The sequence below is a fragment of the Melopsittacus undulatus genome (assembly GCF_012275295.1).
Source record: "Melopsittacus undulatus isolate bMelUnd1 chromosome W unlocalized genomic scaffold, bMelUnd1.mat.Z SUPER_W_unloc_2, whole genome shotgun sequence".
NCBI lineage: Eukaryota > Metazoa > Chordata > Aves > Psittaciformes > Psittaculidae > Melopsittacus > Melopsittacus undulatus.
In genome coordinates, this window is record NW_022993944.1 from 1,867,537 (window position 1) to 1,892,607 (window position 25,071).

The following is a 25,071-nucleotide window of genomic DNA, read 5'->3' on the forward strand; positions in this document are numbered from 1 at the left end:
ATTCACACATATATATATTTGTAACTTTTCTGTACATGGAAAAAATTACTATGGAACATGTCAGGTAGTGTATCATAAATGCTTCAGTTGACACTACCACTGGAGGAAGCAATCCAAACCTGATTGTGTGTCCTCACCCCAGTGCTGCCCACCTTCTTTGAGCTATTGGCCTGCAGCAAACTGGGTGAGTGATGCATCCCCATTAAAATTACCTATTCCTAATATAGGAAGAGAAAGAGGAAAAGGTCTGGTCTTGGGTGCAGTTCCAGTGGAACTAAGCCAGTATATCATAGCTTATTGGTGCCACAAGGGATCTGACTCCCTCTTGTGTCCTCCCACTCCTGGTAGCACTGTTCTACTGGCTTGGGTGCTCTTCAGTTCAGTTTGCTGTGCTGCCCAAAAGTTAACATGCATGGTTGTGATGGAAGTTAATGCTGGTTTGGTAATCTAAACTGGCCCACCAAGGTGTCATGCGAGAACCAGAATGGTGTGACAGTGTGGGGCTGGGGGACTGAGGCTGTCTCCTCTCATGTCAGGAGGTTGTAGCTTGTCCCAGCATGGCACCAGACCCCATTGTTGGTGATTGTGGAGCAACAGCCCAAGACAGCTATCCCTTCTCTCAGTTCCCACCTCTTTTCTTTCCTCTGCAGCAGTTGTAGACCCAGATGGCAGGATCTACATACACAACTGGCAAGGCTGCATCCTCTCAGGAGACTGATAAAAACCCCAAGCCTCTCTTCACAGAGGGATGGAATCAGCTGTAGATTCAGAACCTCCAAGAAGACTGGGATAATTTTGGTATGTTAGGGAAGAAAGATTCCCACAGCAGTGAAACACCTGGCTTCAGCAGGAGGCAGAGTTGGCAATGCAGGACGCTGTTGCTGACCAGCCAGTGTGTGTCTACCTTAACCTGAAAGGTGTAGGAGATGAATGTTCTCTTAAATTCATTTATCTCTTCATTTGTCAGTAATTTGCACAAACCCCTTTACCAAGGACTACCTTTGTTGACGCAGGAGTCCCGGACAACGCAGAGACGATCAATATGATCAAACGATTGCCAAACTTTATTCAGATACAGTGCTCCTTTTATACCCTTACACCCTTAGGTTTCTTATGTAACAGCCCTGGATATGGAGCTCTAATTGGTTAGTCTAGAGGTTACTACTGTTTACAAAGCTAATGTTTATAACTTGTTATAATTGCGATTACATACCTTACTCTAAAAATACAGTGGGAAACTACAACCTTAGCAGAGATCATTCTCTGCACGTTTTCAGTGGAAAATTACAGAGGCCTAACAAGACAATTGACCTTGCTTATGCCTGACAAGAATCTTCTTACTTTACAGTAATAAGGCTCAGGGTATCGGGATCTCTCACTACGTGGCCTTGGCTCTTTAAGAATTCCCACATACCTTGATACCTGTGTAGTGTTTAAAAACACCCACTAACCACATGCGAATTTCCTCTATTGCAGCAAGGTGCTACATAAACCTTCCAGCACTCTTCCATTTAATTTGATTTTTGACTGTCAGGGCCACGTGCTGCTCCTCTTGTGACGCTGGACATCAGCAGTGTTGATGTAGCCACAGTATTTTGTTTCTGCAGCTCTCTTCAGTACTGGCTGCCAAGTGCATTTCCATCAGTGGCAGTTGCTTTGTGAACAGAATGTGGTATTATTGCTTCCCAGACTTCATCCCACCATTGACTTGGGTGGTTTATTATGTTCTGTCTTTCTCTTCCCATTATATTTGATTCTATTATATTTTGTGTATACTTTTACACAGAGGGCTCTTTCTGTAGGAAAGAACATAGCATGATCTATGAGTCTCTTTGTTGTGTTTTTTTCTTCTCTTATGCATGATAAGTTTGTGTGTGCCCTCTCCTCTTCCAATTTATCTTTTTTTCAGGGATCCATTTTTCTCTTGTGAATGCACATGCCTCTGTATGTGACTCTAAGCACAGATGGATTTTCACTGATTTCTTTCTGCAGTGATAGTATATTCTTCCTGCTACTCCCCAGGTTAAATTGATTAATTTTATTTTCATTTCTGTGAAATACTGTATTCATACCATAAAAGTTTAAACTCCAGGGGGTGGAGCCAAGATGGGGTGCAGTTTTGTGCTGACATAGAATAGTTAGGGTTGGAAAGGACCTTAAAATCATCTAGTTCCAACCCCCCTGCCATGAGCAGGAACACCTCACACTGAACCATATAACCCAAGGCTTCATCCAACCTGGTCTTGAGCACTGCCAGGGATGGAGCATTCACTGCCTTCCTGGGCAACCCATTCCAGTACCTCACCACCCTAACAGTAAAGAATTTCTTCCTTATATCCAGTCTAAACCTCTGCTGTTTAAGTTTCAACCTGTTACCCCTTGTCCTATCACTACAGTCCCTAATGAATAGTCCCTCTACAGCATCCCTGTAGCCCCCCTTCAGATACTGGAAGGCTGTTATGAGGACATATGCTAAAGGGTTTTAGATCTGTAGAGCTAGAAACCCTCTTGAAGATATTAGTTGCTCGAGCTCTGCACCCACTTCCTCTTTAGTTTTCTAGGTACTTTTGAAATGAAAAGGCACTGCTTGCTGGCACCCACAAATTGCCCAAGTTTCAGAAGCAGTTGCATGCTATGTTCCAGCATTACCCTTTTATCAGATCAAACATACTGAACAGTTGAGCAAAGTCAGAGCTTACTCAGCCAATATTTGATCCTTTTCTAGGCCTTCAGTTGCTGTGGTTCGAGCTCTTGCACTACTGCTTTGATCTCTTGTTGGAACACCTTTTGATTTTCAGGCTGTACAGTTGCTTAAATGGTGGGCTGGATACAAGAAGAAAACTAACACTGATCCCTCTTTTTATCAGTAAGAAAAAAAAAAGTCTGTAGCAGTCTGTCTCACTCTGGAATTCTAATGCATGAGAGGGGAGAGAGAGCAGGTCAGAAAGATTGTTTCTGTTTGTAATTTCTTAGGTAATGTGAGATCTGATTATTTTATTATTATTTTACTGCTTATGTAAAGCAAGGAGTGGTATTAGTGCTGAATCTTGAGGGCTTTTACCTGGAGTACTATGAAAAGGTAACTTCTGGTGACAAGGAAAACAAAATAGATGGCTTATCCCTTTATTAATATTCCCAAATGTCAGACTGTGAAGAATTACCAAAGGACCTTTCCAGCATGATTGGGCAATGAAGTGGCAAGATTCAATGAGGATAAATGTGAAGTGACACAAGTGCATGGGGGGTGGTGTGGGGACAGTCTTATTTTCACCATACTCGTGAGACCTCACTTGGAGTACTGTGTGCAGTTCTGGTGTCCTCAACATAAAAAGGACATGGAACTGTTAGAACAAGTCCAGAGGAGGGCCACGAGGATGATCAGGGGACTGGAGCACCTCCCATATGAAGACGGGCTGAGAAAGTTGGGGCTGTTCAGCCTGGAGAAGAGAAGGCTGCGTGGAGACCTCCTAGCAGCCTGCCAGTATCTGAAGGTGGCCTACAGGTATGCTGGTGAGGGACTATTCATTAGGGACTGTAGTGATAGGACAAGGGGTAACGGGTTGAAACTTAAACAGCAGAGGTTTACATTGGATATAAGGAAAAAGTTCTTTACTGTGAGGGTGGTGAGGCAGTGATAATGGGTTTCTGAAGGAAGTTGTGAATGCTCCATCCTTGGCAGTGTTCAAGGGCGGGTTGGACAGATCCTTGGGTGGCATGGTTTAGTGTGAGGTGTCCCTGCTCATGGCAGGGGGGTTGGAACTAGATGATCTTAAGGTCTTTTCCAACCCTAACTATTCTATGATTCTATGGGCTTTGAACTGACCTTGAGGTTGTATTAGTTCTGTGAAGGCATTAGCTCAGTAGCACTCAAAGCAAAAGACAAATTAGGAATTATTAGGAAAGGAGAAGAAAGCACAGTCATTATGCAACACGCAGTCCTTTGTTTGCCAGACATTAGTAGTTGTTCTATGCTGCCAATCTCCAGAGGGCATCCTGTGACCAGAGAAGGCCTAGTGAGAAACAGCAAGAGGCTGAGCAAAGCTTGGAATAGTTTCCAAGGGTGGAATGATTGAGTGGGCTGAGAAAAAGATGACAGAGAGGAAATAGATGGAGGTCTAAGAAATCTTGAATGAGATGGACTGAATGGATGGGAATCTTCTGCTCACTGTCTCTTCTATTATGCCAACTAGGAGGCATCAGAAGATTAATTGAGTGTGAATTTCAAAACAAAAGGAGGTGATTCCTCATACAACAAATCCTAAACATGTGGAAGTCCTTGACAGTGTCTGTAGAGTGTTTTCATGAGTTTGGGGAAGATGATTCAAGTACTTAAAAGAGAGATCGATTTAGGGGTTATTAAGAAGGGAAAAGATACCAGGTTTTGAGGAGCTGATGATAAGTGGAGACAGAGTGCATGGGACAAATGTAATCTGGATTTGCCTGCTCTTATTCCTCATTAAGTATTCATTTGATGTCTGTTCCTATTGTTTTCCCTAACAAAACTGAACATACCATTGCATTGTTAAGAACAGTGCTGGCCTCTTGGTCTGGACTGGTGTGGCTGCTCTTACAGTATGCCGAGGGATCTGTTTTGAGTAATTTGATTCCAGCAGGTAAATGTCTTGTGACTTTATTGAAACATGGAAGCAGTTTCCATCTGTTCAGGTAAGAGTTCTTCTGTGGTGCTGTCCAGTTTGAAGGTGAAGTAGCTGATGGGTTGAGACTGAAGGTTGTGACATTTTGTCTTTTTTTGTTTGGCTCTGGTCCTAGAGCCACTTCTGGGTGCTCTTCTGTGCAGGATGTCAGATTTGGAGGCTCTGTAGATCATGCAGCTTCTGAATTGCCCCAAGTCCTTCACACCAGATATGAGATTGTCACCCACCATGCAGGGCTACTTTGTTCTGGCTGGCATGAACTCAGCTGGTATCTCATATGGTGGGGAAGCAGGCAAATAAGTGGTTTATGGCTGTTACCTGTGTAAGTATGGTTTTAAGCAAGAAAAGAGACTGCTCAGATGATCCTTCTGTGTAGAATGTTCTTGTCGATATTCATTGTCACCTCTCTGACAAAGACTCCTTTTCCATTTCCAACTTGATTGAAGGAGAGGAGCAGTTGCCATATTCTGATTATGTTCTCCTGTGCGTATTCCAAATCTGTGTTGTACTCACTTCAGGCATCACATCTCAGTGGTCAGCAGCTTGCTGGGAATCAAGTAAGCTTCCTTAGAGCTAACTGGACTGATTTTTTTTTTTTAATCTACCAGGCAGAGAGAAAAGCTTAGCAAAGCATATATTCCCTCATCTTCTGTACTCCATGATCCCCTTTATTATTTGATTGAAGTCCTTAGACCATTCAAGTTGATGCAGCAGTTACTTTCTCTGAAAGCAGAGCAAGTCTGGTGTAGACGAAGCACTGCATATGAGATGCCAGTGCTTCCAGTATTGTTAATGACTGTTCTCTGCCAGTGTGCAAGGGATGGAATAATTTCCCAGTAAAATCCAGTTCCTGTGTTAATGCAGATACTTTAACAGGTGAAGAAGTGTGATCCCAGCAGCAAAGTTGCTTGCAGAATGATCATTCCTCCCTCTGACTGCTGTTTGGTTTTGGTGACCCAGCATCCCTTCTGCCATGCAGCCTTCTTAACAAGCTGCTTATTTTTCATGGCAGGTCTTAGTATCTGCATTTGTCTCCACTAGTTTCCGTCCATTATTGAATAATTTAACTCATCAGAGAAGCAAATCATGATTTTTTTTTTCTTTGTCATGTGAAATATAGAGAATCTTTGCAGTAAGGTGTGGAGAGTTTTATTGATACGTGGCTCAGAGAGCGAGGCCATGAGGATCAGATGCAATTAATAAGACAGTAACTTTCCATGTAACAAGGTCACGATGTCCTTGAGCGCAGCTGCATACAATAACAGGATGCAGAAACAGAATCTAACTAGTTCAGACTAATCACAAAAATCCCTGGTATGTGGAAATAAGGGTGGCGCTGACGCTTAGCAACTAACCAATAGTGAGCTTAGACTTTGCAATATGTATGAACCTCATTATGAACGCTATATAATCTGTAACCGCGTAATCAATAAACTGAGACTTGTTGATCATTATCCAATGAGCCTGTCTCCCATTGTCTTCAACAGTAAGGTTCTCCGAGAGTCAAAATAATTTGTGAAGCTAAAAGCATTAGTTTTTGTTGCTACAGCCTTGAGACAAACAGCTAAACTTGCTAATGTAACTTTTAATGACCATTCTCAAACCCCTTTGTTTTTCTATTTACTGACTGTGAACAGATCTTTCTGTTCTGCTTTGGTCTGATCTGCCTTTGTCCTTTAGCTCTGGACAATGCCTTCCTCCTTCACTGCTAGAAGTGTAACTAAACATAACTTAGCTGGCACCTCATGCTGAAATGTATGCTGTCACTGATGGTTTGTGCCTGAGTGTATACCATGTACTAAAAAATGACAAAGCAGTCCGCCTCTTAAACTCCAACCTAAACATAATCAGCACCTCCTTTTGTAGCCTGATGGCTTGTCAAGTGTCACCTAGGCTACCTGTCCAGGCTCTGGCTTCATTTACTGTTATAAAAATTTCCCATAAACAGGGCTTTATCCAAATTAATTTTATTTACAAGTTATTAATAATTTGAGAGACAATAAGCAAAGCAGCGCTGGGTGCGCAGGGGAGTCTCCGCTCCACCAACAACGCACGAATGTTCTCCTGGTTTCCATCTTTTTATACACTCTTATATCCAGTCCACATCCTGTATACGTGTCCTTTCATGGTATCGTTTGAGTCTTTGCCATTCTGTTGCTAGGGGTCTTATTCTGCCTTCTTGAAGGTTCCTCAATCTTCTTCCTTATTCCATGACCTTTAAGCAGCGAACCATATCTTTGCAGCAGTGCTAAGCTTGCACAGGCATTGTCTATCTGCGGTTAGCATAAGACTTATTACAATCTTGCATAAGCACATATTAATCTTTTTACCCCTAAATAACTGACACAAATCAAAAGTCATTTTCTTCACATTTACCATATGTCCTTAACTACCTGCTTCCCTGTATGTTTCATTCTAATGGTAAATTAATAATTTGGAAATCTGGTGGATGAATTTTCTAAAGGGAAACCTTCCAGATTCTGCTAGTATTTAGAATACCACGTTAGTTATCTTCTCTCTCCATACCACAAGCAATTCTCATGTCCAAATTGCCTTACTTCTGACTTCAAAGCTAGACTCTTTCCCTAGAGATATTGGCTGATACCTCAGCCTTTCTTTACTTCTTCCATCAGGTACCTGGCAGAGTGGATGGTAAATGGGTACCTGTCAGAAAATGTCTGGCCTCTGGATTTGAAACATTTTGGTACCCTCCAGAGCAGTTGCACTTTCCTCCATCACCGTGTGATGGAAGTAATGTGTAAGTTAGGTCTCTGCATTCAGTGCTGGCCAGGATGTCCAAGAATTTCCTCTTTACTACACTGTCTCTCCTCTGTCATCACTCAGAGAACTATTTTCCTGCTTCCTGTCCTCCTTTGTGGCAATTCAACCTCTTCCCAGGAGAAAGGAAAGGATGGGGTTATTTGCGGTAGTGGCATTCTTATTAACTTTTCTTAAAGAAATGCTGTTGGTATCATGGTGCCTCCTATTTTTGTGCTTTGCCTGCATTATGGGGAAATTTGTGCATGTCTCTGTTAAGATTCCAACCTCATAAAATGATGCCAAGGTCTTAACTGGGAATATTGCACTGTCTCAAATGCTGTTGTTCTTTGTACATCATAACAGTGTAGGAATAACATCGATTCCAACTTATGAGTATGTGAATTGGTTATCTTGCATCATTCAGGAAGTCTTTGTAAACATATTCTGCTTTCTCCTGACACAGTTTGTGATAAATACCTTGCAGAACAGATTTGAGATGTCATTCCTCTCTAAAGCCATACTCGGTTTCCTTCTATTGTTTGATTATCTGTCCTGGATAGTGTGGACAGCTTCTTATCAAGGTTCAAATTAAGTGTTCCACAAGCAGCAAAACAGGAACAATTATTTGAATACCAGTTCTAAACTCAAAATGTGTTCAGGTGAAGGCAGAGAAGTTGGGTAAACTCTTAGACCTGCTATATGTAGGAAATAAAAACCTTATGCTTTGACCTTCCTCCCAGAAAAATCACTTTATACTCTGGGTGTTATTCTGCAGTTGCTTTCCAATATAGTTCTCAGTTCTGATAGCTACAAAATCACTCTAGTTGTTACAATAGAACTACTCTGTTCAATTCCTGCAGTGTTACATTCCCATTCTAATCTATACTTCCCACTCTTTCAGGAGTACCAATAGCACATATTGTCAATAAAATAATTAAATCATTGGCCATGAGGCAAAACCAATAGAAGTATTCAGTAAGAAATATTTGCCTTATTTTCAGTTGTAAGCAGTTTATGACCTGCCTAGAAATTTAACATTTATAAAAAAGTATTCAAGCATCATTGAGTTATTCCTCCCCACTGGTAACAAGGGAGGTTGCTAAGCATTTATTAGGGTAACTTGATTTCTAAATAAGAATATTCTATATTGACTGAAAAGGTATAAGAGCTATTTTGAAGAGCTTCAATAATTAGAAAAGGCTGAACTGACAGTATTTAAGGTGAATTACATGATCCCTGTAGCTGTGGGCTGCCTACCTGTTGTGGTATAAGCCCAGTCAGTAACTCAGAACCATGCAGCTGCTTGCTCATTCCACCCACTTCTTTCCTTACCCCCCTGTTCCGGGTTCAGCAGCAGCAGTCATTTTTCTCCTTTTTAGTAGCTGGTGCAGTGTTGTGGTTTTGACTTTCAGCCTGGGAACAGTGCTGATAACACTGATGTTTTTAGTTGCTGCTTAGTAATGTTTAGTCTGACCAATGACTTTCTGAGTCTCATGCTCTGCTAGGGAGGAGGGGAAGCCAGGAGGAAGCAGAGACAGGACACTTGACCCAAACTAACCAAAGAGGTATTCCATATCACAGCACGTCATGCCTACTATATAAACTGGGGGCAGCTACCCGGAAGGGTTAGATCACTGCTCGGACGGGCTGGGTATCGGTCAGCGGGTGGTGAGCGGTTGTGGGGGGAAGGAAGGGGGAGACTGAGAGAGAGACTGTGTGGCTGAGTTTAAATCACGATACCCCCCCACTCCCGGAGGGATGGGAAGGAGAATCAAAAGAATGTAACTCCCACAGGTTGAGATAAGAACAGTCCAGTAAATAAGGTATAATATAAAACCACTACTGCTACCACCAATAAAAATAACGATAAGAAAAATAAGAAGGGGAGATAATATAAAACTAAAAGGAGAAAAGGAAAAAAAAAACAACCCAATAAACCAAGGTGATGCCCAATACAATTGTTCACCACCTGCCAACCGATACCCAGCCTGACCTGAGCAGCGATCTGGGCCTTCCAGGGTAACTTCCCCAAATTTCTATACTGGGCATGACATGCTGTGGTATGGAATACCCCTTTGGCTAATTTGGGTCAGGTGTCCTGCCTCTGCTTCCTCCTGGCTTCCCATGCCCCTCCTTACTGGCAGAGCATGAGACTGAAAAGTCCTTGATCTGAGTAAGCATTACTTAGTAACAACCACAGACATGGGTGTGTTATCAGTACTGTTCTCAGACTAAAGATGAAAACACAGCACTGTACCACCTACTAAGAAAGAGAAAAATAACTGTTACAGCTGAACCCAGGATACTACCCCAGCATAAGTGTCCGATATAGTGTGCTGACAGGGAAAAATCATGCATAATTGACACTAGTTTATATGGCTTCTGTTGTGGTTTAAACCAATCCACACAGCTTGCGTGGTTTAAAACCCCACCTCAGTCTCCCGCAGCACCACACACCCTTTCCCCCCCCCTCCCCACTCCCGGAGGGATGAGGAGGAGAGCCGAAGGAATGTAACTCCCATGGGTTGAGATAAGACCAATCCAGTAACTAAGGTATAACACAAATCACTACTGCTACCACTAATAAAAACAATGATAGAGGAAATAAACAAGGAGAGAGAATACGATACCACCCACCGAAACGAGCCCAACCTGGAAGAGAGCTAACTCCCCCCCTTCCAGCCAACTTCCAGTTACCTCCCCGAGCATGATGTGCTCTGGTATGGAATACCTCTTTGGCTAGTTTGGATCAGGTGTCCTATCTCTCCTTCCTCCCTGGCAGAGCATGATGCTCTGAAAAGGCCTTGGACAAACCAAACATTTGAGCAATAACTCAAAACATACTTGCTATCAGTAACCGTCACTGCACCAGCTACCAAGAAGGAGAAAAAACGACTGCTACTGCTGAATCCAGGACAGCTTCATGAAAAATAAAGGTTTTGTTATCTTGATAGTATTGTCATGCAACCATAAGTATCTGTAAATATAAGTATTCTGTGCAAATACTGCTACTCTAATTTTGAATAGCTATAAATGGATCAAACCAAATTTAGAATCATAGAATCAACTGGGTTGGAAAAGACCTTTAAGATCATTGAGTCCAACCATTACATCAGGACTGCCAAGACCACCAATAAATCATATCACTGAGGGCCTCATCTACGTGTTTTTTTAACACTTCCAGGGGTGGTGATTCCACCACTGTTCTGGCCAGCCTGTTCCAATATCTGATAACCCTCTCAGTGAATAAATTGTTCTTAATATCCAGTCTAAACCTCCCCTGGTGCAGCTTGAAGCTGTTACCACTTGCCCTATCACTTGTTACTTGGGAGAAGAGACTGACCCCCATCTCAGTACAATCTCTTCTCAGGTAATTGTAGAGAGCTACAAGGTCGCATCTGAGCCTTCTCTTCTCCAAACTACCCTCCCCCCCCCCCCCCCCCCCCCCCCCCCCCAGTTCACAGAATCACAAAATCCCAAGGGTTGGAAGGGACCTCGAAAGATCATCTAGTCCAACCCCCCTTGCAAGAGCAGGGTAACCTAGAGTACATCACACATGAACATGTCCAGGCGGGCCTTGAATATCTCCAACATAGGAGACTCCACAACCCCCCTGGGCAATCTGTTCCAGTGCTCTGTCACTCTTACAGTAAAGAAATTATTCCTGATGTTCACATGGAACCTCCTATGCTCCACTTTACACCCATTGCCCCTTGTCCTATCACTGGATATCACTGAAAAAAGCCTAGCTCCATCATCCTGACACCCACCCTTTACATATTTGTAAACACTGATGAGATCACCCCTCAGTCTCCTCTTCTCCAAGCTAAAGAGACCCAGCTCCTTCAGCCTCTCCTCATAAGGGAGGTGTTCCACTCCCTTAATCATCTTTGTGGCTCTGCGTTGGACTCTTTCAAGCAATTCCCTGTCCTTCTTGAACTGAGGGGCCCAGAACTGGACACAATACTCCAGATGTGGCTCACCAAGGCAGAATAGAGGGGGAGGAGAACCTGTCTTGACCGACTAACCACACCCTTTCTAATGCACCCTAGGATGCCATTTGCCTTCTTGGCCACAAGGGCACATTGCTGGCTGTTTCTTCCAGCCTGTCCAGGTCTCGCTGAATGGCAACACAGCCACTCCTCCCAATTTAGTGTCATCAGCGAACTTGCTGAGGGTACACTCAGTTCCCTCATCCAGGTCGTTGATGAAAATATTAAACAACACCGGTCCCAGCACCGACCCCTGAGGGACTCCACTAGTCACAGACCTCCAGCTAGATTCTGCCCCATTGACCACAACTCTCTGCTTTCTTCCTTTCAACCAGTTCTTGATCCACCTCACTACCTGATTGTAAAGCCCATACTTCCTTAGCTTATCTACGAGAACGCTGTGGGAGACAGTATCAAATGCCTTACTGAAATCAAGAGAAACCCCATCTACCGCTCTACCATCATCCCTTCACCTAGTCACTTCCTCATAGAAGGCTGAAAGGTTGATCAAACATGACTTCCCCCTGTTAAATCCATGTTGGCTGCTCTTAATGACCCCCTCATCCATGATATGTCTAGAGATGGAGTCAAGAATAAGTTGTTCCATCACCTTTCCAGGGATGGAGGTAAAGCTGACCAGTCTATAATTTCCAGGGTCCTCCTTCTTGCCCTTCTTATACACTGGCGTGACATTTGCCATCCTCCAATCCTCAGGCACCTCTCCCGTTTCCCACGACTTACCAAAGATGATGGAGAGTGGCCTAGCAATGATCACCGCCAGCTCCCTCAGCACCCATGGGTGTATTCCATCCTGACCCATCGATTTATAGATGTCCAGATTGCTTAACTGATCCCTAACCCAATCCCCATCTACCAAAGCAAACTCCTCCTTTGTCCTGACTCCTTCTGGGGCTATAGGAATCTGGGGCCTCTGGGGAGAGTCTGCAGGTGTAAAGACAGAGGCAAAGAAGGCATTCAGCACCTCTGCCTTCTTTATATCCTCTGTCTCCAGGGCACCCACCTTGTTCAGCAGTGGGCCTATATTGCATCTTGTGTTATTTTTATTTGCTATGTATTTTGATTCGGAGAAAACTCCAGGAACAAACTTGCCAACAAAGTTTTCAAACTGACAAGCAGGTATTCTTTATTGCGGTGCCGGGAGACACGGGGGATAACTCCTCCTAATGTGTGTCTCTCTATTGGTAGACAAGCCATCCTTATATAGTCCCTGGGCATACATGCATATTCATGAGACTACATATGGATTCGGTTATTTTCCAGAAAGCTCCCCGCATGTGTACAGAATTGTGGTGGTGGTCTCCTAGGGTCGTTTATTTCTTCCAACAATCTTAATCACTTCTGTCAGCCTTTGAAGCACGCGCAGTAGATGCTTATACCAGTTTAATTGGTTCATTAGCACCAGAGACATAATAATCCTCCTACTTATCAGTTAGTTTAACTGTAGCCCATCCTGGACACCTGCCATTCCCAGATACTCCTTATCTCTGTGTCCTTTTCTTCTAGACTGTTTTTCTTAAAACTACATCAACTATAATGATTTATCTTATGCCAAGAGAGACACTGAGGTGCTGGAGTAGGTCCAGAGAAGGGCAACAGAGTTGGGGAATGTTCTGGATTAGGGTTAGGGGCCCAGAATTGAACACAGGATTCAAGGTGCAGCCTTACCAGTGCTGAGTACAGGGAGATAATCACTGCCATGGCCCTGCTGGCAACACTATTGCTGATACAGGCCAGGATGCCATTGTCATTCTTGGCTTACTGGGCACAAGCTGGCTCATGTTCAGCTCTGTCAATCAGCATCCCCACGTCCTTTCTGCCAACCAGCTTTCCAGCCACTCTTCCCAATTTTTTTATCTTTTTTTCTCTGTCAGCATGACACAGAGTGTTTAGTTTCTTCTAGATTGGAATCTACTGGGCTTACACAGGCAATCATGAGAGTGTGGTTGTTACCACCTGTCCTGGTTTGAGCAGTAGCAGTCATTTTTCTCCTTCTTGGTAGCTGGTGCAGTGCTGTGTTTTGACTTTCGGGCTGAGAACGTTTGCTGATAGCAAGTGTGTTTTGAAATACTGCTCAAATATTTGGTTTTAAACCACGACAGTTCTTTTTGGCGCCTGTCGTAGTTTAAACCAAGTCCCCCTACTCCCGGAGAGTTAGGAAGGAGAATCCAAAGAATGTAGCCCCCACGGATTGAGATAAGAACGGTTTAATAGCTGAGGCATAACACAAAACCCCTACTGCCATTTACTACTACAAATAATAATGATACAGCAAACAGCAAGTGAAGAGAATACAACACCCCACCAGCCACCGACCCATAACTCACTCCACCCTGCCCAGCCGAGCACCATGTGCTCCCTCCTCCATTTTTCTCCAGAGCTCTCCCCTCCAGCCCTCTCCTTCCCAGTATGCATCCTGGGCATCACGTGCTATGGTATGGAATACCTCATTGACTAGCCTGGGTCAGGTGTCCTGTCTCTTCTTCCTCCCGGACTCCCCTCCTCCACCTGGCTGGAAAAAAAACCTTGAACAAAAAACACCCTCAAAACATGCTCAAACCATGACAGCGCCCAACGTGGGGGCCGAGGGTTTGAGATAAGAACAGATCTGAGCGGATTTATGGTCTCTTGTCACAATGCTGATTTATTGGCTCTCAGAGTTTTTTCTCTGGGTCTCACAGTTTCAGGATTTTGCCAGGTACTTTGTGTATGGATTAGATGTGTTTGTGTTCATCAGTCATGGGGTTTGGGCTAAAGTTTTTGTTTCACTGTACTTTATGTCAATGGCTTGTAATATGGTGGGGCTCCAGCAGCAGGGGGGGATGGACGTGGCCGTGGACTTGGACTTGTACCAGGCCGTCCCGCTGCTCTTCACCGTCCTTGCCCTTGTCCTCGCCTCCGTCTGTGTGAGGCTGCGTGAAGCCAGGAAGGAGTGGCCCCGGGAGCTGCTGGCGGCTGAGACTGCCAGGGAGAGCGGCTCTGGGAACCAAACAGCTGTGGCAGAGCAGCGGGAGCAGGCGGGGGAGGAGCAGAGAGAAGCGGTAGCTGAGCAGTGGAAGCAGGCAGCGGAGGAACTGAGTCCCGCTGCCATTCCGAACCCCACAGCGGCCGAGAGTATCTCCCGGAAGTTGCCCACCAAGCCCCAGAAGGATGCAGGAGACCATGCAGCACTTCCCAGCAAGGCAGAGGAGGAAGAACCAGACTCAGGAGAAGAGAATCTGGTGGTGGGAGAACTGGAAAGCACGGCAGCTACATCAGCCCCAGTGACAAGTGCATCACAGGCAGCTGAGAGTTCTGACGGTTATGAATGGTTTTTGGGTGCCCTTGGGACCTGCTTGCTTATTGTGAAAGGGATCAGCATGGTAGCACACACACAGAGTGTGTTCTATCCACAACCATTTTGTCTGATCCCAAAAGTTAAGCAGAGTCAGGTTTGGGTCTTGTCTAAGGTTAGACAAGTATATAGGAGCACCAGGAGACTGTCCCCAAGGCTGGACAATCATGAGTGGCAGGGCATGTGGGACAGTATGGCCAAGTATCTGGTTCACTGGACCCCTCCAGTGCTTTGAAAGCATTGGAGGTGGAAGGCAGCTGTATGGAGTCCCCAGCAGCAAGCTGTAGAACTGCTGAAGGGGACAGTGAATGATTTTGAGCCTGGTGGGCCCAGATACTTCAGGCCATCATTCCAGAGATGCAACATAGAGCTTGACTCATGATCGAGGGGTGGACTTAAGAGTGATGGTGTATTGAAAATGTGGGATCTGGGCATGACGTGAATGGTATGGAATAAGGGGTGGATAATGTCATGGATTGAGCAGTAGAAGTCATTTTTTCTCCTTCTTGTAGCTGGTGCAGTGCTGTGTTTTGACTTTCAGGCTGAGAACGTTTGCTGATAGCAAGTGTGTTTTGAATTACTGCTCAAATATTTGGTTTTAAACCATGACACCACCCAGAGAATCTTGCAGATGTTTTAACAAATTTTATTTGTTGATTTTTTTTTTGATTTTCTGATTTTCAAAACAGAAGAGAAAGGTCAGAACTGTTTTGAGGGAATTTTATTAATGGTTCAGATATTAGTAAGTATTGATAATCTGGAAGAAAAGTTTGGATAAAGTTAATCACTTTGCCTATTTCTGGATCTTCTTGACCACTGCAGCCCTTGTGTGATCTGAAAGTTCCCCTTTGGGACTTCCAGACTGGCAGCCAGCTGCATACTTCACCTTTGTACAACCATCTGGATGCTCAGGGAAAGGGGTGGATGGAGAAGCATGGATTTAAGAGAGTCATGCATTTTGTGCCACCTGGGAAAGATGAGACTGCATTTTCCCCTGCTTCATGTATCCTTGTTGGTCTGTGTAAGATCTGTCATGGTTTAAACCAAGTCCACACACAGCTCGTTCACTCACTCACCCCCCTTGCTCCCCCAACTCCCGGAGAGTTAGGAAGGAGAATCCAAAGAATGTAGCCCCCACGGATTGAGATAAGAACGGTTTAATTGCTAAGTTATAACACAAATCACTACTGCTACTACTACAAATAATAATGATAAAGCAAACAACAAGTGAAGAGAATACAACACCTCACCAGCCACCAACCCATAACTCACTCCACCCTGCCCGGCCGAGCACCAAGCGATACCTCATCCATTACCCTCCAGAGCTCTAGCCCTTCCGGCTCTCTCCCAGTTACATCCTGGGCATGACATGCTATGGTATGGAATACCTCATTGGCTAGCCTGGGTCAGGTGTTCTGTCTCTCCTTCCTCCCGGCCTCCCCTCCTCCCTGGCAGAGCATGAGCTCAGAAAAGGCCTTGAACAAAAACACCCGAGCAGTAACTCAAAACACGCTCACTATCAAGCAACTGTTCCCAGCCCAGAAGTCAAAACACAGCACTGCACCAGCTACAAGAAGGAGAAAAAATGACTGCTACGGCTCAAACCAGGACAGATCTTAGTTCATCCAGTTGATTAATTCTTCCTTTGATTGTTCTTTATATTCGATCTGCTGGATTTGGGTCAGAGCAATACCTTTTACAAACCAGACTGGTTTGATATTGTGGGTTCTGAGACAAGGAGTCACAAAATCACAAAATGAAATATAAACCTTGGTAAATAAATAGAATCAGTTTTAAGTAACATTAAGTTTGATGGCTTTGTAACAGTAGCAATGGAAAATAACTGAGGTGCATGTTTCACAGGAAAAAAAAAGTAGAATGCAGCTAGAAAACATACTGAGAATTCTTGTATAAGATAAACCGTTCTAGTTGGCATAGTTTTAGGTCCTTATGACCTTAGTACAAAAATAAGTGAAAAACAGGATAGAAAAACAGGATGTGGGGATGGGGAGTGTCTGGGACTAGCAGGTGTCCAGGATGGGCTGCAGCTAAACTAACTGATAAGTAGAAGGACAGGATGATTGCTATGTGTGCAGTGTTACTGAACCAATTAAGCTGGTATAAACATTATCTACTGTGCATGCTTCAAAGAATGCCAGAAGTGATTAAGACTGTTGGAAGAAGTAAACGATCCTCAGAAACCACCACCACATTTTTGTATGCATGCGGGGAAACTTTCTGGAAAATAATGTAATTCATAAGCAGCCTCATGAATATGCATGTAATGTACATTGCCGCGGCCAGGTGGAGGGGAGAAAACACCGATACGATGTAGGTTCACAAAATGCTCCGTTTATTGATTACAAGGCTGCTCTTAATATACTGTCTTACACGCGATCACGCATTACTTGATTGGCTGCTTCGCTTTGCCCACGAGGGGTACACGCTCCACTTTACCTCTCCTGATTGGTTTCACACCTTCGCTTCAGCTTAGCGTTACATCATGCTTCTGGCATCTTGTTATTGCGTTCCTGTTTTGCTGATCTTGACGCTTCTTCTTTTAGCCTGGGGTCAGAGGTTCACTTTCTCACAGCTTGCTGTAAGCCTGTTAAAGCACCCATGCTCGACCCCCAACAGTACATAATAATTATGGATACCCAGTGACAATATAAGGACAGCTTGTGTAGCAATACGAGGACACACGCTAGGTGGAGCGATTCCCCTTGTCTCCCGGCGCTGCAATAAAGAATACCTGCTTGTCAACTTGAAACTTTGTTGGCGAGTTCCTAGAGTTTTCTCCGAATCAGTTCCGAAGTTAAGCGCGTGCTGTAAAGAAGCAGTGTGTGTCATCAACATCTCGTCTTTTACCAAGTTTGAAATAAGTGGAAGTACCTAGGAAGTGATAGAGCATCAGCCTAGTTAAGGTGGCCTTTAGTCATAGATTCCCAGACTGGTTTGGGTTGGAAGGGACCTTAAAGCTCATCCAGTTCCAACCCCCTGCCACAGGCAAGGACACCTTTTACTAGACCAGGCTGCTCCAAGCCCTGTCCAACCTGGCCTTGAATGCTGCCAGGGATGGGGCAGCCACAGCTTCTCTGGGCAATCTGTCTCATCACTCTCGATATCTAATATAAATCTCCCCTCTGTCAGTTTAAAGCCATTCCCCCTTGTCCTGTCGTTACACGTCCTTGTAAAAAGCTCCTCTCTAGATTTCTTGTCAGCCCCTTTAGGCACTGGAAGCTGCTCCAAAATCTCCCCTAGAGCCTTCTTTTCTCCAGGCTGAACAAGCCCATCTCTCTCAGCCTGTCTCCTTAGCAGAAGTGCACCTGCCCTTGGAGCATCTTCATGGTCTCCTCTAGACTCACTCCAGCAGCTCCACAGCCACATTTAGTTTATTATTGACTGCTTTTGCAGAATTCTGTGTGTTGTATTGAGGTTAGTTAGAGGAAGCCAAGCTGCATGACCAAATTCAGGCTGTACCACATTTAGCATTGATTGCTTTTTGTCTGTCAAGGGCCAGGTTTATGGAAATACCAGCTTAGTCTGTAAATAGAATTTGACCTCCAGCACTATGGCACCACTGTGCCCTATTACACTTGAGACATCACTGTCATTATCATTACAAATTGGAAAAATTTGGGGCCAGGAAGACTCCTTACTTCATCAGGACGACCACCAGAGGGGGCTGCGCAAGCGCAGAAGAGGCTGATGTCGCAATGGACTGATGAGGCAATCCCTGATGCATATGTATTAGTTGATGTAACAACCTATGTTGAATATGCATTAACTGTGAAACCTTTAATGTATAAATTGCAAACACAATGTGACGAAGTTGAAGCCAGATTTGGGCACGTGCCCCTGGTTTCCCAGCACTGCAATAAAGCACCTCATATAACCATTTCGGTCGTTATGTGTATATTCTTACGCTAACAACAGGAGACCAGGCCCTGAAGAGTCTGCAGTATCACTTTTCCAATGACCTGGATGTGCCAATTGGGCATGTTGTGCATACAAGCATGCTTAATGAGAAAGATGGTTATGAGAATGACTGCAGCATAGCACAGCTGAGCAAACGCAGGTGGGTATGTGGACAGCCTCTTTTTCATCACCCTTCAGGTCTTAGAGCCTTTGAGAACCTCTTAATGAAGATCACAAACTTTTTTCATTGCTGTAAACTAAAGAAAAGTTGCAGTTCTACACTTACATTCCTAATTCAGTAACCCCAGTGAAAGGGAGCTCCTGAATTTGAAAATATTGAGGAAAATATGCCTTTTTGTGGGACTACAGATGGACATCATCACTAGGCCTTTAGATGGTTAATTTATCAATTGAAATACCAATTGTTTTCAGCAGTCATTAGAGTTTATTAACTTAGGTAATCATTTAAAGCACAAGCTATGTCATTTCTCATGGACTTCTGGCCAAACTTCTCATTCATCAGTGTCGTGGTTTAAAACCCAACCACAGTCTCTCTCACCATCCCCGGGTATTCCCACTCCCCCCCCCTCCCCCCCCACTCCCGGAGGGATGGGGAGGAGAATCAAAAGAATGTAACTCCCATGGGTTGAGATAAGAGCAGTCCAGTAACTAAGGTATAACAAAAAAACACTACTGCTACCACCAATAATAATAATGATAGAAGAAATAAACAAGGGAAGAGAATACGATACCACCCGCCGAAACGAGTCCAACCCGGAAGAGAGAGAGCCCTTCTGGGGAACTCCCAGTTACCTCCCCGGGCATGACATGCTGTGGTATGGAATACCTCTTTGGCTAGTTTGGATCGGTGTCCTGTCTCTGCTTCCTCCCGGCCTCCCCTCCACCCTGGCAGAGCACGAGACTCACAAAGTCCTTGACCAGAGGAAACATTTGAGCAGTAACTAAAAACGTAGGTGCTATCAGCACCGTTCCCAGGCCGAAAGTCAAAACACAGCACTGCACCAGCTACTAAGGAGAAAAAAAAAATGACTGCCACCGCTGAACCCAGGACAGTATCCACCCCTCATTCTATACCATTCACATCATGCTCAGATCCCACATTTTCAATATACCATCACTCTTATATATATATATATATATACATCTGCATGCACACAGAGAGAAAGAGATAATTTCTTAGTGCATGGACCAATCCCTATAATGCTGCTGAGTCCATTCGGTCCATGATATCAGGTTCCATCCCTTGTCTTTTGGAGCAGGAGAGACTGCGTGCAGTATTGGATCATTGCCTGCTGACACTGATTGTTCCTTTACTGCAGAACTCATCCGGTTCTATCAGTGTTCATTCTCTGTTGGGATGATGGTTGGAGGGAAGTCAGGGCCAGTCGCTGGTGACCTGAAGACATCTAGTTGGTGGGCTATAAAAGTATTACACAGCAAGCAACAGCATATAATTAAATTCATTGGCTATTTTCCCCTAAAATCAAATCCCCTTGAGGTATACATCAGACTTCCCCATCTTCCTGCTTTACCCACCAAGTATATCCGGGTCCTTGAGCAAAAGCAATCCCACGAGTGAGTTTGCATTTACCTGAAACAGGAATAACCCAGACTGTCTTCCCTAGCAAATTTCTCATGTGCACCACAGGAACGTTGTCCCCCTCTACAGTACATAAAAGTTCTGACTGGGCTGGGCCAGCCCTGTTGGCAGATCCTCTACTGTTGACCAAGCAGGTGGCTTTTGGTGTGTATCCCAATGTTTGATAGTCCCACTCCCCATTTTTCTCAGTGTGGTTTTTAACAGCCCGTTGTACCGTTCAGTTTTCCCAGAGGCTAGTGCATGGTAGGGGATGTGATATACCCACTCAGTGCCATGCTCTTTGGCCCAAGTGTCTATAAGTTTGTTCCGAAAATGAGTCCCACTGTCTGACTCAGTTCTCTCTGGGGTGCCATGTTGCCACAAAATCTGTTTCTCAAGGCCCAGGATAGTGTTCCGGGCAGTGGCGTGGGGCACAGCATATGTTTCCAGCCATCCTGTGGTTGTTTCCACCATGGTAAACCCATGGTGTTTGCCTTGGCGGGTTGGTGGGAGTGTGAGATAATCAATCTGCCAGACCTCCCATATTTATACTTCAGCCATCATCCTCCATACCAAAGAGGCTTTAACCGTTTGGCTTGCTTAATTGCAGCACGTTTCACACTCATGAATATCCTAATGTCCTGGTTTGAGCAGTAGCAGTCATTTTTTCTCCTTCTTGGTAGCTGGTGCTGTGTTGTCTTTTGACTTTCGGGCTGAGAACATTTGCTGATAGCAAGCGTGTTTTGAGTTACTTCTCAAATGTTTGGTTTTGTCCAAGGCCTTTTCTGAGCTCATGCTCTGCCAGGGAGGAGGGGAAGCTGGGAGGAAGGAGAGACAGGACACCTGACCCAGGCTAGCCAATGAGGTATTCCATGCCATAGCACGTCATACCCAGGATGTAACCGGGAGAGAGACCCGAAAGGGCTGGAGCTCTGGGGGGGAATGGAGGAGGTATCGGTCGGTGCTCGGTCGGGCAGGGTGGAGTGAGTTATGGGTCAGTGGCTGGTGAGGTGTTGTATTCTCTTCGCTTGTTGTTTGCTTTATCATTATTATTTGTAGTAGTAGTAGCAGTAGTGATTTGTGTTATACCTTAGCAATTAAACGGTTCTTATCTCAATCCGTGGGGGCCACATTCTTTGGATTTTCCTTCCTAAATCTCCGGGAGTAGGGGGAGCAAGGAGGGGAGTGAGTGAGCAAACTGTGCGGATTTGGTTTAAACCACGACACCTGAGCAATAGTGTCCATTGTTAAGTCTAGCCCTCAGTCACGAGCTCATCTGTATGTTGCGTCTCTGCCCTGATGGCCTGAAGTGTCATGGGCCCACCGGGCCAAAAATAATTCACTCTTATGTTGCCAAGCTAAGTCCATCTGAGCCACGTCAATCTTAGCAGCTTTATCCACTTGTTGGTTGTTCTGTTGTTCCTCAGCGTCCCAACTCTTAGATACGTGGGCATCTACATGGCATACCTTCACCACCAGCTTCTGCACCCAGGCAGCAATATCTTGCCACAGTGCAGCAGCCCAGATAGGTTTACCTCTGTGTTGCCAGTTGCTCTGCTTCCATTGCTGCAACCACCTCCACAGGGCATTTGCCACCATCCATGAGTCAGTATAAAGTACTGGCCACCTTTCTCGCTCAGCAATGTCCAGGGCCAGCTGGATGGCTTTCACCTCGGCAAACTGACTCGATTCACCCTCTCCTTCAGCAGTTTCAGCAACTTGTTGCTGAGGACTCCATACAGCTGCCTTCCATCTCCGATGCTTTCCCACAATACGGCAGGACCCATCAGTGAACAAGGCATACTGCTTTTCACTTTCTGACAATTTATTATATGGTGGTGCCTCTTCGGCACGCATCACCTACTCCTCTGGTGACATTCCAAAATCTTTGCCCTCTGGCCAGTCCATGATGACTTCCAGAATGCCTGGAGGACTGGGATTTCCTATCCGAGCTCCTTGTGTAATTAGTGCAGCCCATTTACTCCAAGTAGCATCAGTTGCATGATGTGTAGAGGAGACCCTGCCTTTGAACATCCAGCCCAGCACTGGCAAGCGGGGTGCTAGAAGGAGCTGTGCTTCAGTGCCAATCACTTCCGAAGCAGCTCAAACCCCTTCATAAGCTGCCAATATCTCTTTCTCCATTGGGGTATAGATGGCCTCCGAGCCGTTGTATCCCCGACTCCAAAAACCAAGGGGTTGACCACGAGTCTCCCCTGGAGTTTTCTGCCAGAGGATCCAGGTAGGACCATTCTCCCCAGCTGTGGTGTACAGTACATTTTTCACATCTGGACCTGTCCGGACTGGTCCAAGGGCCACTGCATGAACTATCTCACGTTTAATTTGCTCGAAGGCTTGTTTTTGCACAGGACCCCATTTGAAATCATTCTTTTTCCTGGTCACATGATAGAGAGGGCTTACGATTGAACTGTAATTTGGAATGTGCATTCTCCAGAACACCACAGCACCCAAGAAAGCTTGTGTTTCTTTCTTATCAGTTGGTGGAGACATTGCTGTTATCTTATTGATTACTTCTGTAGGGATATGTCTACGTCCATCTTGCCATGTTATTCCCAAAACTTGAATTTCCCGTGCAGGTCCCTTGACTTTACTCCGTTTTATGGCAAAACCGGCTTTCAGCAGGATTTGGATTATTTCCCTCCCTTTCTCAAAAACTTCTTCAGCTGTATCACCCCACACAATAATGTCATCGATGTATTGCAAGTGTTCTGGAGCTTGCCCCTGTTCCAGTGCAGTCTGGATCAGTCCGTGGCAGATGGTGGGGCTGTGTTTCCACCCCTGGGGCAGTCGGTTCCAAGTGAACTGGACACCCCTCCAAGTAAAAGCGAACTGTGGCCTGCACTCTGCCCACAAAGGAATTGAGAAAAATGCTTTGGCACTATCAATCGTGGCATACCACTTGGCTGCCTTTGACTCTAATTCGTACTGCAGCTCTAACATATCCGGCACGAAAGCACTCAATGGTGGTGTGACTTCATTCAGGCCACGATAGTCTACTGTTAGTCTCCACTCTCCATTAGATTTTTGCACTGGCCATATGGGGCTATTAAAAGGTGAGCGGGTCCTGCTGATCACTCCCTGCCTTTCCAGTCTACGGATCAGATTATGGATGGGAATCAGGGAGTCTCGATTGGTGCGATATTGCCGCCAGTGCACTGTTGTGGTCGCAATTGGCACTTGTTGTTCTTCGACTTTCAGCAACCCCACAACAGAATGATCCTCTGAGAGACCAGGCAAGGTGTACAGCTGCTCAATTTCCTCCTTCTCCAAAGCAGCAATACCAAAAGCCCACCGGTACCCTTTTGGGTCTTTGAAGTACCCTCTCCTGAGGTAGTCCATGCCGAGGATGCATGGAGCCTCTGGACCAGTCACAATAGGGTGCTTTTGCCATTTCTTCCCAGTCAGGCTAATTTCAGCCTCTAGTACAGTCAACTCTTGGGACCCTCCTGTCACTCCAGAAATATAGATGGGTTCCACCCCTTGACAGTTCAATGGCATCAGGGTACACTGTGCACTGGTCTCAACTAGAGCCTTATACTTCTGTGGGGCTGATGTGCCAGGCCATTTGATCCACACAGTCCAGTAAATACGATTGTCCCCTACCTCCACCTGGCTGGAGGCAGGGCCCCTCTAATAGTCATTGTTGTCACAATCTTGGACACCTAAGTTGTGTTGAAAGGAATTATTCTTCTTTATCACAGGAGCTGGAGTAAAATCAGCTCTTCCGCTCCATCTGGGAACCTGTTCACCAGAGACTGAAGCTGCAGCTCTCATGGGGCGATCATTCTTGGGCCTTGCTCCTCTCTTCAATTCCCTCACACGTTCCTCCAAGGCTGAAGTAGGTTGTCCATCCCACTTTGTCATGTCTTCTCCGTGATCCTGCAGGTAAAACCATAGGGTGGCCCGTGGTGTGTATCTTATATATTTTCTCTCTCGAGCAATAGGACGCCTTTTGTTAATAGCTGAAACGCGTGTTGGCACACGTGAGGAGCTAGATAAATCAGACAGATCGTCCCTCAACTGTTTGAGATCATGAGACAGTTTTTCCACAGCTGAGATGATGGAAGGGGTAAGATTGTCTTTGAATTCTCAGAGTTTATGAACCATTTCATCCACTGTTAGTGGTGCTATGTCATTCCAGGTTACCGTTGCCAATGGATGGGCATATGACGACGGTGCGTTTCGTGTAAGCTTTCGCCACATGGGTCGTGTGCATTCGACTTCATCTGGGTCTATAGGTACATTCCCATTATTCGGCTTGGTGTGGTAGATCATCTCTACGATAGCTGATTCCCTCAGGGACTGGATACCTTTGTCTATAGTAGTCCACTTGGCCGAACAACTCATAACATCATCCTTGTATGGGAACCTTTCTTTCACAGCTGCCAAAAGCCGCCTCCAAAGACTGAGGGACTTTTTCTCTCTTGCAATTGCTTTGTCAATTCTCCCTTCTCTAGCAAGTGACCCCAGCTGCTTGGCTTCTGTACCTGCTAGTTCGTGACCATCGGCCCCATTATCCCAACATCGGAGCAGCCGGGTGATGATGTGCTCCCCTGATTGACGGGTGAAATCTTTTCGCATATTCCGCAGCTCAGTTGAGGTCCGAGATTGCGAAGTCACCTCTTCTTCTTCGTCGTGTGATGATGACCCCTGATCAGATACTAGACCAGGTAGTGGATGCATAGTTTCTTCATCCTGCCTCTTCCTTCTTGCCTCCTTTCTGATTTTTCTCTTGTTTACAGGAGCAACCAGTATTGGTACGAATTGGTCCTCTAG

The 25,071-nt window shown here is 45.2% G+C and overlaps 1 pseudogene; it reads left to right on the forward strand.

The window, feature by feature from the left end:
* Positions 1–57: 57 nt before the first annotated feature.
* On the forward strand, positions 58–25,071 carry LOC117438212 (pyruvate dehydrogenase phosphatase regulatory subunit, mitochondrial-like; annotated as a pseudogene).